Here is a 15,505-nt window from a genome sequence, read left to right as displayed (position 1 = left end):
CCTCTCTGTGAACAAGGGCACGTTGATGAAGGCTGCAAGGACTTAGAAAAGCAATGAATGCATTCTGCAGGCACATGACAGAGCTCAACAGAGTCAGGGAGCAGGAGGGACTTTTGGTCAAGAAATTGGCTCCAAATCCCAGTTGCACTCAGTCATCTGCATGAGGTTCGGCTTCCTCATGGGCAGAGCAGCAACTATAGCATGGCTCAATCTCACTGCGTAAACCTGGATCCGGATCCACACCCCGGGGAGGGAGGAGCTTCTAGAATTTAGGAGAGGCGGATGTTGGGGAGCTACAGGCTCGGTCATATTTTGGAAGTTGAAGGAGGAGGAAGAGAGGCGATCCACATTGCTTGATGAGAAGGCAGAAGTGTGCAGGTCCCAGGACGACATGCTCATTTGCGGAGGGGCCAAAAATGGAAGGGGAGGAGAGGGTTCCCGGAAGCTGGAAAAGCATCTTTACTAACCTGCCTTTCTACCCTGTGTAGCCTGCAAAGCCTGCGTGTGCATGTGCTGTACACACACACACACACGCTCTTTTCCTACCTCCTGAATTCCTAAGGAGGAAGAATCCCCAGTATGTGGCCCATCATCCTGACAAGAGCTGAAAAGCATCCCAGAGAGCACCCTCTGCCTTCCCGGTTACTCTGTCCCCGGGGTCCTGAAGGGTAGGTACCATGCTGGGTGCCAGGGACAGAACCCCTCCATTTAGACCTTTACCGGCATGAGGAAAGTGATACAAATGTCAATCTACCACTGAAACCCAGTCAACCTAATCTCCGTGAAAGTGTTACAAACAGGCTCACCCAGCTACAAGGCCTACACTCTCCCTGCAGGCCCAGCAGTAGAGTGTACCACCAAGACCGAGTGTACTCTATCATAAGACCACTTTAGTTCAAATCCCAGCTCCTCATCTCTCTGCACCTCAGTTCTCCACCTACAAGAAAGAAAAACATAAGACTGCCCACCCTCTGGACTAAGGGGAGGATTAAAAGAAAAGAAAAAAATTCTATGTTCCTCATCCTGTGCCTTACACACGAAATCATTTTCATCTGTATAACCTGATTAGCCCAAAAGAGGTAGCAGAAAAACATATTAATTTTTCCCCCATTTCTCCTGTCTCCAGCCAAAAGAAACATTACGAAAACGAACTTTTCTCTCAAAACATTTTTGCCAACCAAGTGAAATTAACCTTGAACTTCCATCTCCCAAGTGACAGCTGGCCTGAGAGCTTTCCACCACTACATGTGGCTTCCTATTCATGAAGTTTCCTCAAAGCTGTGTTTCCTGCTAGCAATTTCAGTCCTGACAATAGAATTAAAAAGACATCGCTGGGGAAGGCTCTGGTGGGTACCCCTGATTGCCTGCATGAAGAGAGCAGCCCCACAGCCCACAGGTAAATATGGGCCCCCAGGACCTGTCAAGCCCAACGGCCCACCCAGACAGCACTCTCAAACCCTTCCCGGCAAATGTGCTTGGCCTCGCAGAGAGGGCATTCCCTTTCCTTGTTCCCTTCCAGCCTCCTGTACTCACTAGTCCTGGAGGCTCTCTGACTCTTAACAATGTGAGCTCTGGTGTTCTGGAACAAGTAGTTGTTTTCCTATCCCTGTCAGTAAGAAAAATTAAGCTTCATCATTGCACAAGTAAAACATCACATAGATAAACAGCTCTGTTATTGACACTTAGATCCAAAGCAAATTACCTCTTCAATAATTCATCAGATTATTGAAAAGAAAACTTGAGTAACATCCACCACTACCACATTAGCATGTGAAGTACAATCTAAAAACTCAATGTGTTAAAGTTAAGACAAACATGGCCTGGGGAATTAATATTTGTAGCACCACACCAAAAAATTAACAACAGCAATTCTTTACCAAAAGCTTCCTCTTTATTCTCATCCCTCGAAACTGAAATCTGTTAGTTAGGCTGGCAGCGAAGCCTACCAAATGCTGATGAGTGTTCACGATGCTATTGTTTGGTTTTGAAAACAAGTCAGGATTAGGAAATCAACATGGGAAGCATACTCCAAACACCCAAAAACGTTTTCTCTGCCCGGCAGCTGGCAGGAACTTGGTGTTTTCTCTGCTTCCACACCATGTTGCTCTGGTCACTACAACAATGTGGTCACTATAAAAGAGAAGAACACAAAAAAACCTAAAAATGAAAACTTGTGCCTTTAAGCACAGCCCAAAGCCCGAGCAGGGACCTACACGACTGAGGTGGGTGCCTGCTGCTCCCCGCTTGCCAGGGAAGGACAGGGGGCAGCGAGGGGTCCCCCCACCCCTTCCAGGGTTTCCTCCTCACCCCACATGGCAGCCAGGGACCTTCAGCATTTCCTCTTCTGGGAAGGCTGGGAATTGGCTGTTTTTATATGAAATGAACATGACCCAGAAAGGCATTCAGCATGCTCAGCTTATGCATTGAGAGTCCTCAGCTGTACTTTCCATCACAAAGTGTTTGAGCTCCTGTTTATTAAAGCACAGCTTGAACCAGCGGACACGCAGTCTTCCAGACTAACAGCAACAGACCTTTGGCACTAAATCACCACAACTCCTGGCTTGCATTTCAACATAGGAAGTCAGGCAAATTCATTTCTTACAAATGATCAGAAGTAGTTAAATAGATGAACAACTCACAGAAATTATTTTATTTAATCAGGCATACACTAATGAAACTACATACACGTATTAATAGGCACATATCATCTATATGCGTATCGGCATGGCAGAATGTGATAACATGCTCTGGATTTCAACCCTAAAACTTAAAATTCAGTACAACCACCACCATCACCTTTAAGTCATAAAGTGCTTTACTGTTCAATTCAAAAAACACACTTCAACGAGTATTTATTGAATACTATGTGCCAGGCACTGAGCTAACTTCTAAGAGATCAATGATGAATAAATCATAGCCTTTGTTCTCATGAGTTTATGATCCAGCAGGGGACACGGATATGTACAGAAATGTTTGCTTTAAAGTGTGCTACACATATATTTATTTTCCAGGTTCAGAAGTAGAACAGAAAATTGAGTGATCAGTTCTTTCTGAGGGTGGAAAGAGTGATATCCGAAGGCCTAACTAAGAAGCTAATTGGTCTATCCAGAAGCTATTTTGGACAGAAATTCTTCCAGGTGGCAGGAGGGAAGAGCGCTCAACACAGGGAGAAAGCAGAAACAAGAGGTAAGGATGGGCGGCACCAGTGGCTCAAGCAGTAGGGCGCTTGCCCCATATACCGGGGGTGCTAGGTTCAAGCCCGGCCCCGGCCAAAACTGCAAAAAAAAAAAAAAAACAAAGAGGTAAGAACACAAATTCCCAGGGCAGTACCAAGCACGGCCTTAAACTGATGCACACCTTGTGTACCAGGCCCTGTCCTAAGCTGTTTGCAGGTATTACCTCAACCTTCCCAACAAGCCTGTGATACAGGGCCTAACTGTGTTCCCATCTTACAGATGTGAACATTGAAGAAGACAGAAATGAAGACCCTCTTCCATTATCATACAGCTTTCGTCCAGGCCATGTGGATCCAGAGCTCAGTCCATACGCTGGTGAATAATCAAAGAGTGAGTCAACAAATGTAAAAACTAAACGTGTAGTTCTGGAGTAAAACCTTCACAGACTCTGGTGGAAAGCAGAGGGCAAGAGGATGCTGCTGGAACTCTGGTAAGAGGAGGGATAGGGGACAGCCCTCACATGCGACTTAACTGCTTGGAGTTGAAGCCATGGCTGTTGTAGTTGAGTGAAGGTGCTCATCTGTATAGAAACTTTGCAATCACAGCAGAGCAGGGGACTTACTGAGACAGGAAAGGAGGCAGGAACCTCAAGTAGGAGGCCAATAGAGTAACTGGGGTGAGACTCTTTGAGTACAAACTGAGTGACGGGGAGGATGGAGCAATGACAGACATTACAAAGCACTTGTACATTCAGACATCACTGAGCCAGCACGGCTGGGCCATGCAGGGGAGAATCATCCTTGCATCCCTGGAGCTGCATCGGAGGGAGCATTTAATCTGTTTTTATGAAACAAAGTTTGTTCTTTTCACCACTGATTCACAATCATCAGTAGCCAGATACTAAATGAAGATTCAGGATCTGTTTTTATTAAAAAATACTGTTTGTTTTTGAGGAAGTACACAAACTTGAAATTTTAGGAATTTGCATATCTGTTTACCAAAACACCACTATCACGAACTCTATAATGTAAATTTTCTGCAGATGTCTTTCGATATTGTATAAAGGAATCAGGAAAAGGTATTGAAAATTAAATCTTAATAATGTGGCTCAACTCAAACAAAGATTTGAGTATTTCCATAGCAAAACTGAGTGATATTCCAAGACATACCACAAAGAGGACACTAAGGGCCATTCCAGAACTGAGCTTTAGGTCTACTGGGGAGGACAAGGCAATTATACAAATAAATACAAGGTAAGGCCAGAAATAATCTATGTTAGAGGCAAGTAAGAACATTCTACCAGGAACAGCTTCCCTGCAAATGGGCACGGTGAGCTTGGGGAGATAAGACTCCAGGCATCTCTGGCTGGTTGGATCTGCCTGTAATCATCCCTTTGAGAATACAGGGAGTCAGCAAGGGACTTCTGGACCCCAAGAGGAGGACAAAAACAGTGGAAAACTGGCAAGTGGTTACGTGTGTTCGATCGACCTAATCCCGCCGGCAGCCGTAAGGACAAGCAGCAGTGAGACTGCAAACCGGAAAGGCCTTACCTGTGAACTGTTTCGGTGTTTTTGGACTTGGCACTCAGTTGAACTGCCTTGGGAAGAGCTTCAGCAGGAGTGCAGAGAACTCTGGGTATTGTCTAGGGCCCCAGACTGAGCCACTGAGCAGGACGGAGCTAATAGTGTTCGGCTGTGGGCCACAGGGAGCCATTGTGAGAAAACTGCCCCGGCAAGCTCCTCCCTCAGAGTCACAGAGCAAGGATCGGGTGGGAGCTAGTAACCTAGTGACTGAGCAGCCTAAAGGTGGGGACTGAGCTGCCTCACAGCCTTAACCCTCAGGGGCAGAGTGAGACCGGTTTTGGCACACTGGAGCCTAGGGCTGTTGCTCTGGGTAGAGTGCCGTGGCGTCATAGCAACCTCAAACTCCTGGGCTTGGCCCCACCCAGACCTCCATAAGACCTGGGCCGTGACCCACGCCCACTGAGCCTCTGCATGCCCTGACCAAGAGCTGTGGGAGCTGCGCAACCCTGCGTCCTCCCTCCTGTATCCTCGCTGCCTCCACACTGACCAGCTTGTCTGGCCAGGGACTCTGGTAGCTGCTTGCCCTCTGGAGCACTCCCTGCCTCTGCACAGAGCCCTTCTCCTAGCCAGAGACTGCTGGAGCCTTTGACTCTCTGTGCCAAAGTCACTGGGTGTCAGGCACTCCCAGAACCGTGCACACCACCTCCCACCCTGTTGCTGGATCCGGGTATGTCACACTCTGGAGCTGCTTCCACAACCAGAATTCCCTGGGGCATCCGCAGAGGAACTATACAGGGTCACTCCCTACAAAGATCCAGCAACAATAAAGTGATCCCGCTGGGGTCTAATCACGGAGAGACACCTCCTGAACTCTGAGGATCACCAGAGGCAACGGTGAAAAACAATAATGAGGCAAAATCAACAGAAAAACTCTGGCAATATGAATAATCAGAGTAGATCAACTCCCCCAAGGATCAATGGGGCACATACATCTTGTGCAAGATCCCATGCACAAACAAATAGCTGAGATGTCAGAAATCGAATTCAGAACCTGGATAGCAAATAAGATCGAATTAGAATTACAAGCAGTAACCCAAAAGATATCTCAAGAATTCAACTAATTCAAAGATCAAATGACCAAAGATTTTGACACATCAAGACAAGAAGTTGCAGCCCTCAAAGATCTGAGAAACACAGTAGAATCCCTCAGTAACAGAATGGAGCAAGCAGAAGAAAGGATTTCTGACATTGAAGACAAAAGCTTTCGAACGCAACCAAACTCTCACAGAGGAAGAGAAATGGAGGGCAAAAACAGATCACTCTCTCAGAGAGCAATGGGATAATTCGAAGAAAACCAATATTCATCTCATAGGGATCCCGGAAAGTGATGAAGTGGCTTCAAAGGCAAGAGTCTCTTCTCCATGAGATTATGGAGGAGAACTTTCCAGACATGCCAAGAGATTCTGAAATTCAGATAGCAGACAGTTTCAGAACTCCAGCATGACTCAACCCAAATAAGACATCCCCCAGACACATCATAATCAATTTCACTAAAGTTAATATGAAGGAGAAAATTCTGAAAGCAGCCAGTCAAAAGAAAACCATCACCTACAAGGGCAAGAATATTAGAAAAACTGCAGATCTCTCTGCTGAAACCTTTCAAGCTAGAAGAGGATGGTCATCGACTTTTAATCTCCTAAAACAAAATAACCTTCAATCCAGGATCCTGTGCCCAGCTAAACTGAGTTTCATTTATGATGGAGAAATTAAATACTTTAATGACATTCACATGTTAAAGAAATTCTCCATAACTAAACCAGCTTTCCAGGATATTCTCAGACCTATCCTCCATAAAGACCAGCGTAATCCTCCACCAAAAAAGTAAACCCACCCAGAAAATTTTGATCAAATTCCAACTTCCACAGTCGCAAAAGGATTAAAAATATCCACCGGACTCTCGAAAGGCTTATCAATATTCTCAATTAATGTGAATGGTTTAAATTGTCCTCTAAAGAGGCACAGGTTGGCTGACTGGATACAAAAACTCTAGCCAGATATCTGCTGCATACGAGAATTGCATCTTACATTAAAAGAGAAATTTAGACTTAAGGTGAAGGGATGGTCATCTATATTCCAGGCAAATGGAAAGCAGAAAAAAAGCAGGCATTGCAATCCTATTCGCAGACGCAATAGGCTTTAAACCAACCGAAATAAGGGAGAATAAGGATGGACACTTCATATTTGTTAAAGGTAATACTCAATATGATGAGATTTCAATTATTAGTATTTATGCACCCAACCAGAACGCACCTCAATTTATAAGAGAAACTCTAACAGACATAGGGAACTTGATTTCCTCCAGTTCCATAGTAGTTGGAGATTTTAACACCCCTTTAGCAGTGCTGGATAGATCCTCCAAAAAGAAGCTAGCAAAGAAATTTCAAATTTAAACTTAAGCATTCAACATCTGGACTTAAGAGACATCTACAGAACATTCCATCCCAACAAAACTGAATACACATTCTTCTCTTCAGCCCATGGAACATACTCCAAAATCGACCACATCCTAGGCCACAAATCTAACCTCAGAAAATTTTTAAAAATAGAAATTATTCCTTGCATCTGCTCAGACCATCATGGAATAAAAGTTGAACTCAATATCAACAGAAACCTGCATACCCATATGAAAACATGGAAGCTAAACCACCTTATACTGAAGGATAGATGGGTTATAGATGAGATTAAGAAGGAAATCACCAAATTTTTGGAACAAAACAACAATCAAGACATGAATTACCAGAACCTCAGGGATACTGCAAAGGCAGTCCTAAGAGGGAAATTTATAGCACTGCAAGCCTTCCTCATGAAAACAGAAAGAGAGGAAGTTAGGAAGAATACTCCAATCCCAAACCCAGCAGAAGAAAAGAAATAACCAAAATCACAGCAGAGCTAAATGATATTGAAAATGAAAGAATTATACAACAGATCAATAAATCCAAAAGTTGGTTTTTTGAAAAGATCAATAAAATAGATAAACCTTTGGCCAACCTAACCAGGAAAAAAAAAGAGTAAAATCTCTAATTTCATCAATCAGAAATGGTAATGATGAAATAACAACAGACCCCTCAGAAATTCAAAAAATCCTTAACAAATACTACAAGAAACTCTACTCTCAGAAATAAGAAAATCTGAAAGAAATCGACCAATACCTTGAAGTACACTACCTACCAAGACTTAGCCAGAATGAAGTGGAAATGTTGAACAGCCCTATATTAAGTTCTGAAATAGCATCAACTATATAAAATCTCCCTAAAAAGAAAAGCCCAGGACCAGATGGCTTTACGTCAGAATTCTACCAAACCTTTAAGGAAGAACTAGTACCTATATTACTAAACCTCCTCCAAAATATAGAAACAGAAGGAATATTACCCAACACATTCTACAAAGCAAATATCACCTTGATCCCCAAACCAAGGAAAGACCCAACAAGAAAAGAAAATTATAAACCAATATCACTAATGAATGTTGATGCTAAAATACTCAATAAGATCCTAACAAACAGAATCCAACAACACATCAAAAAAATTATACACCACGACCAAGTGGGATTTATCCCAGGCTCTCAAGGCTGGTGCAATATATGTAAATCTATAAATGTAATTCAGCACATAAACAGACTAAAAAATAAGGACCATCTGATTTTTTCAATTGATGCAGAAAAAGCATTTGATGATATCCAGCATCCCTTCATGATCAGAACACTTAAGAAAATTGGTATAGAAGGGACATTTCTTAAACTCATAGAGGCCATTTACAGCAAACCCACAGCCAATATCGTATTGAATGGAGCTAAATTGAAATCATTTCCACTTAGATCAGGAACCAGGCAAGCTTGCCCATTGTCTCCATTGCTCTTTAACATCGTAATGGAAGTTTTAGCCATTGCAATTAGGGAAGAAAAGGCGATCAAGGGTATCCACATAGGGTCAGAAGAGATCAAACTTTCACTCTTCACAGATGATATGATCGTATATCTGGAAAACACTAGGGATTCTACTACAAAACTTTTAGAAGTGATCAAGGAATATAGCAATGTCTCAGGCTACAAAATCAACACCCATAAATTTGTAGCCTTTATATATACCAACAATAACCAAGCTGAAAAAACATCAAGGACTCTATTCCTTTCACAGTAATGTCAAAGAAGATGAAATATTTGGGAGTATATCTAACAAAGGACTTGAAAGATCTCTACAAAGAGAACTATGAAACTTTAAGAAAAGAAATAGCTGAAGATGTTAACAAATGGAAAAACATACCATGCTCATGGCTGGGAAGAATTAACATTATTAAAATGTTTATACTACCCAAAGCAATATATAATTTTAATGCAATTCTTATTAAAGCTCCATTGTCATATTTTAAAGATCTTGAAAAAATAATACTTCTTTTTATATGGAATCAGAAAAAACTGCGAATAGCCAAAACATTACTCAGCAATAAAAACACAGCAGGAGGAATCACGCTACCAGATCTGAGACTGTACTATAAATCAATAGTGGTCAAAACAGCATGGTATTGGTACAAAAACAGAGAAGTAGATGTCTGGAACAGAATAGAGAACCAAGAGATGAATCCAGCTACTTACCGTTATTTGATCTTTGATCTTTTGCATTAGGGAAAAGATTCCCTATTTAACAAATGGTGCTGGGTGAACTGGCTGGCAACCTGTAGAAGATTGAAACTGGACCCACACCTTTCATCATTAACTAAGATAGACTCTCCCTGGATAAAAGATTTAAACTTAAGACATGAAACTATAAAATACTTGAAGAAAGTGCAGGGAAAACTCTTGAAGGAATTTTATGAGGAGGACTCCCCAGGCAATTGAAGCAGTATTAAAAATACACTACTGGGACCTGATCAAACTAAAAAGCTTCTGTACAGCCAAGAACACGGTAAGTAAAACAAGCAGATAGCCCTCAGAATGGGAGAAAATATTTGCAGGTTATACCTCCGATAAAGGTCTAATAACCAGAATCCACAGAGAACTCAAACGTATTAGCAAGAAAAGAACATGTGATCCCATCTCAGGGTGGGCAAGGGACTTGAAGAGAAACTTCTCTAAAGAAGACAGACACACGATCTACAAACACATGAAAAAAAGCTCATCATCCTTAAGCATCAGAGAAATGCAAATCAAAACTACTTTGAGATATCACCTAACCCCAGTAAGAGTAGCCCACATAACAAAATCCCAAAACCAGAGACGTTGGCGTGGATGTGGAGAACAGGGCACACTGCTACACTGCTGGTGGGAATGCACATTAATACGTTCCTTCTGGAAGGATGTTTGGAGAATACTTAGAGACCTAAAAATAGACCTGCCATTCGATCCTGATTCCTTTACTAGGTTTATACCCAGAAACCAAAAATCACAATATAACAAAGACATCTGTACCAGAATGCTTATTGCAGTGCAATTCATAATTGCTAAGTCACAGAAGAAGCCCAAGTGCCCATCGACCCACGAATGGACTAGCAATTTGTGGTACATGTATACCATGGAATATTATGCAGCCTTAAAGAAAGATGGAGACTTTACCTCTTTCATGTTTACATGGATGGAGCTGGAACATATTCTTCTTAGCAAAGTATCTCAGGAATGGAAGAAAAAGTATCCAATGTACTCAGCCCTACTATGAAGCTAAATTATAGCTTTCACGTGAAGGCTATAACCCAACTATAGCACAAGACTATGAGGAAAGGGCCAAGGAAGGGGAAGGGAGGGGGGAGGTTAGGATGGAGGGAGGGTAATGGGTGGGGCCACACCTACGGTGCATCTTAGAATGTGTACAGGCAAAACTTACTAAAGGCAGAATACAAATGCCTACATACAGTAACTAAGAAAATACCATGAAGGCTACATTGAACAGTTTGATGAGAATATTTCAGATTGTATGTGAAACGCACACATTGTACCACTTGATTGCACTAATGTACACAGGTATGATTTAACAATAAAAAAAATAAAAAACATTCTACCAGGGTTTAAAGGAAAATGTAATATCATTCCATTTGGAGGGGTGGAGAAAGTTTTAAAAAATTGGTAGCATGTTAGCTTTGCTGTGAGAGCTTGTGTACATGAGGAAGAAAATACAGAGGGAAAGTACTCTAAGCTGTTCCTTTCTTTAAAACCTAAATCTATCCAAGTGATCATCATCTTTCACGAGGCATTCTACCAAATTCCCAAATGAAATGCATGTTTTAAAAACATCTTCCTTGTAAAGAATGAAGGTTCTAATGCTTGTCAATATTCCTTTTGTTAATGGTCATGTTTCCTTCTATCCATTGGTAGCTGGATAAAGGGGGACATGAAGGTGTTGTAGGGCAAACAGCGTGGGCTTTGGAGACATAATAGGAATTTAAAAAGGATAGCAAACTTTATTAATCAGCTACAATGTGCCAGACACATTTAAGCACGACTATGTGGCAGGTATTATTATTATTATCCACGTTTTTAGATGAGGAAAGTAGGACAGAGAAATTATGTAAGTCTCCTAAGGTCATGCAGCTAATAAATGTCACAGCTGGACACAAGTTACAAGTTGCTTAACACCTATTTGTTCACTGGTTAAAGGAGGGGTGAGTTAAAACAATCCCACATCCAAGTTGGTTGTGATGATTAATCCAGACAGTATGTATAGAGTGCCCAGCTGAGCGTGAGACACTAACAGGTACTCAACCCCTAGTAGCTGTGATTCTTATGAAAGCCTCTTAAGAATTTAACAACCAGATCACTTCCTGCCAGTAAAATCTCCAATCTGACCTTTCGCTGCACAGCCCTAACCCACGCCCCCAGCCCCACTGGCTCAAGGACTCTTAAGAGCAGCCAGCTGAGGCCTTCTGGCTAATACACATGGAAAGGCACTGAGAGGGTCTGTATTTTACACTCTCAGTCATCAAGTGACATTGAAGGTCATCTAAGTTAAACTGACACAGTTCGTAGAAACCCTAGCAAGGTGTCACCCACCCTCACCGGAACACTCCCAGTCACGGGGAACTCATCATCGTAGATGTATTTACTCCAGGGTTGTTGAGTTTCCCCGCTCACAAGACAAAGCATTAGAAAGATCCTCCCACCACAGAACGAAACCAGCCTCCCTGGACTTCTGGTTAGTGGGGTGGTCGCTCCTCGAGACAAGTCTTGCTTTCAGCAACTACCTTGACTCTTACATTCAATCAGCTTCATTATCTGTTTTGCCACAACACTAGTCTCAGACGTTTCACTACCCTGGTTCCTTTCCCCTGGCCACTCTCTTCTCTGGAATTGTCTCTTTCAAAAGATGCTAAGAATCTAGCTAGGCGCTGGGGCTCACACCTGTAATCCTAGCACTCTGGAGGCCTAGGGCTGAAGGATCGCTTGAACTGGGGAGTTTAAGACCAGCTTGAGCAGAGCAAGACCCCCCAACTCTACTAAAAATAGAAAACTAGCCAGGCTTTGTGGTGGGCACCTATAGTACCCTATTCAGGAGTCTGAGGAGGATCCCCTGAACCCAGGAGTTTGAGTTTGCCATGAGCTAGGCTGATGCCAGGGCACTCTAACTTGGACAGCAGAGACTCAGTCTCAAAAAAAAAAGGCATCCAACTAAATTGCCTTGATGGAGGCTAAAGAGGTGCTATTCCTGGCCTTTATCCAGATCTTCAATGGTAAGACAACCTCTGCTCCTAAAAAACACAGTCTCAGAATACTGTTCTCTTATGTTAGGGATTTCTTTAAATCACCCGGCATCTTTTTCTGAGAACTGTAAACTAAATACTGAATATTGTATTTATGCCTTTAAATTTTACTTTCTTATTTATATCTTCCTATCTAATTTTCTTTCTTATTTATATCTTCCTATCTAAAATCATTTTGCTGCTTGATCCTATTACTTACCACCTTAACAGCTACTCCAGCCAACTGCCCTCTATGGTTTTACGTAGGTTGTTAAACAGAGGGATGAAGAAATGAAGAAAGCCATGCCTGAGCTCTGCAGTACTCTGAGGGGGCAGCCCTCCAAATCCTATTCCCATTAGAGCATCTCTTCTTTGGGAATGACCATCTGATCTACTTGTTCTAAGAACACGCTGGATTTGCCCCTTTTTTAATACCCTTTTCTGTTTATGTTTTTGGAACACCCAACCCTACATTCTTTGTTGCTCAAAAGTCTACCTTTTCTGCAACTTTCTGGCAGTGTGAATGGTAACACGCCTCCCATCCCCACTCTTCCCTCTCTCCTCTGTACTCCAGTGTGCCCTAAGTTCTAAGCAAACAAAACTTAACACTGCTCCCTAAGCACGTCAAGCCTTTCTCAGCTCTGTGCCTTTGCACTGTGGTGCTATCCCCCGTGCATAGAAAATCTTTGTCTCTACTTTTTTGCTCAAATTCCTATAATTCCTTCAAATCTCAACTCAAATTTTCTCTGCTCTGGAAAACTCCCTGGTCTTGCCTCAGCAGAATGAGTTGCTCTGAGCCTGCTTTGCTCATATCCATGTATTAGAGGCCATATTGTAAGTATCTGGCCTACAGATCTGCTATTCCCAGTAGACTATGATAACATCCAGGGAAGAATCATGATTACGAAACTTGAAGGACCCAGAGTAGTGATTGCCCAATAGAAAACATTCAATAAATATTTACTGAATAAATGAATGAGAACATGCAGGAGACATTGCAGTATTAAAAAAAAAAAAAAGATCCTAGTAACTAAAGGAGCAAGGATAAACCAAGTTAGAAAGTGTATGGCATTTGTGTGTAAACATGTATTTTAAGCTTGGTAGTTGAAAAGGTTCTTTAATCTTTTTATATATCCTGGTTCTTCAGAATTAACAACTACAAATACAAACCGCAACCTATAAAACCATCTGACGTTAATTTGAATCTCCATGTCACATATTTTTGTCTAAGAGCTACACTTTACCAAAAAACAAACAAACAAAAAATATATATATGTATATATGGCACTTTGGAGTCGAACTTTTCCATATGGGATTGGCATTTAAGTAAATGTGCTGGCATGGAAAATAATCAGACCTGGCTTATTTAGAACAGTTATATATCACTGCAATTTTTTAAGTAAATAGCCCAAATGTTAAACCAAAAAAGCAAAGAAAAAGGAAATTCCTCAAGTTGATTAAATGTGAAGAAAAAAATGTAATGTTACTACTCATTAATTTACCTTCCAACAAATGATATGATCCAGCTCTAAAGACAAAACTCAACAAAATAGAGAATATGTGTTCTAAGATGATGTTCAGTTACACACAGAAATATAGTTTCTTAGTTCTATCCTAACCTATGATTCACCAGGGCTTAGGATCCTTAAGTATGGTAATGATACACAGAAATTTCAGTTATTTATTAGTGTTCTTTCTATTACCATTATAAGAAACAAAGTGATTCTCTTTCTCACGCTATTTGCAAAACAAAAAAACAATAGCTCTGAGCAGATGAAATATTTTCCAATATGCTCTTACTTATCCAACAAAAATAACTGAAAGGATATTTTCTACTTTTTGTATTTAAAGCCTAGAGAATAAAGTCGACAATTAATTTAGAACTTTTTTGGAGAGCCAAGCATGTGTGTTTTAAAACTTTTAAACGGCCAATCAACATGTATTTCTAGAATAACTCAGCTATGCACTCTGCTTGCTAGCCATTATGATGAGAAAATACACCACGTGTATATGTGTATAAATCCTAGCCACTGTACTCTAGGCTGGCTTATGGGCTACTTACAAAGATAAAAGTAACAAGTACAAAACCACCATAAAACAATTCAAAACCACCCAGCAAAAGAAAAGTGGGCATACATTTTCCCAAAGACATTTACGAGAATATTAATAACAAGACTATTCAAAATAGTCACCAAATAGAAACCACCCAAATATCCATCAACAGTAGCATGGGGAAACTATTACATTCATATAATGGGATATTGTACAGCTATGATCATGTTTTAGCTACAGCTACACTCAACAATATGGATAAATCTCACAAACATAATGTTCAGTGAAAAGATTACATAAAGCACAAGTTTATTTACATAAAATTCAAAAACCAGACCAAAGTAATCTATAGTGCTGCAAGTCAGAGTGGTTGTTACCAAGGCCATTGCTGGAAGGAGCATGAGAATAGATTCTAAAATCCTGGCAATATTCTGTTCGTTGAACTGCGTGCTAGTTACACACGTGTAATGAAACAGGAAAAAACCAAACCCAGTTTCTCCTACGATATACATTCTCACAACACAGAACACTTCTGAAAACAAACGTGTCAGGGGTTTTCCCCACACACCAAGCAAGTCATCAGCTCTGCAGCAGACACAGCTGGTGTCCTCGAATTCAGTTCCAACACTGGAGGCAGACTCCACAGGTTAAGGGTTCAGTCCCACAGGACTCCGTCCCCACCCCGCCCATTTCAGATGCCAATCCCTCGCCCCAGATTTTAACCTGTGCTTCTGACCAACTGGCTGTAAACTGGGGCTCCCACCATCCTCCCTGGAATTCTATTTATTTTCTATAGTGATAACAGAACCGTGGGAACACTTTCTATGCTTGCCAATTTATTATAAAGGATATTACAAAGATACAGAGAGCAGCCGGAAAAAGATGCATCGCTTTCTGTTTGTGGGAAGAAGCACAAAGTTTCCACACCCTCTCTAGCAGTGCTACCCTAGGAAACTCTACTTGTTCAGTTATTCAAAAGGTCCCCAAACCTAGTCCTCTTGGGTTTCTACGGAAGCTTCAATCACATATGTGATG

The 15,505-nt window shown here is 41.5% G+C and overlaps 1 protein-coding gene across 3 annotated transcripts in view; it reads right to left on the bottom strand.

Moving 5' to 3' along the window:
* PREX2 (phosphatidylinositol-3,4,5-trisphosphate dependent Rac exchange factor 2) overlaps window positions 1-15,505 on the bottom strand; it is a 299,369-nt gene that overhangs the window by 256,279 nt on the left and 27,585 nt on the right. The window contains exon 1 of one of the 3 annotated variants that reach the window (XM_053558920.1): window positions 2,308-2,533. The exons of the other annotated variants lie outside the window; for them this stretch is intronic. The gene's annotated coding sequence lies outside the window, so the exon portion shown is untranslated. Of the gene's footprint in view, window positions 1-2,307; window positions 2,534-15,505 lie in introns of those variants that run through there. 3 annotated transcript variants of the gene reach the window in all.

Source organism: Nycticebus coucang, chromosome 13, assembly GCF_027406575.1.
Source record: "Nycticebus coucang isolate mNycCou1 chromosome 13, mNycCou1.pri, whole genome shotgun sequence".
Classification (NCBI taxonomy): domain Eukaryota; kingdom Metazoa; phylum Chordata; class Mammalia; order Primates; family Lorisidae; genus Nycticebus; species Nycticebus coucang.
Note: the sequence above shows the minus strand (reverse complement) of the source record. Positions and strands in the feature narration are given on the sequence as shown.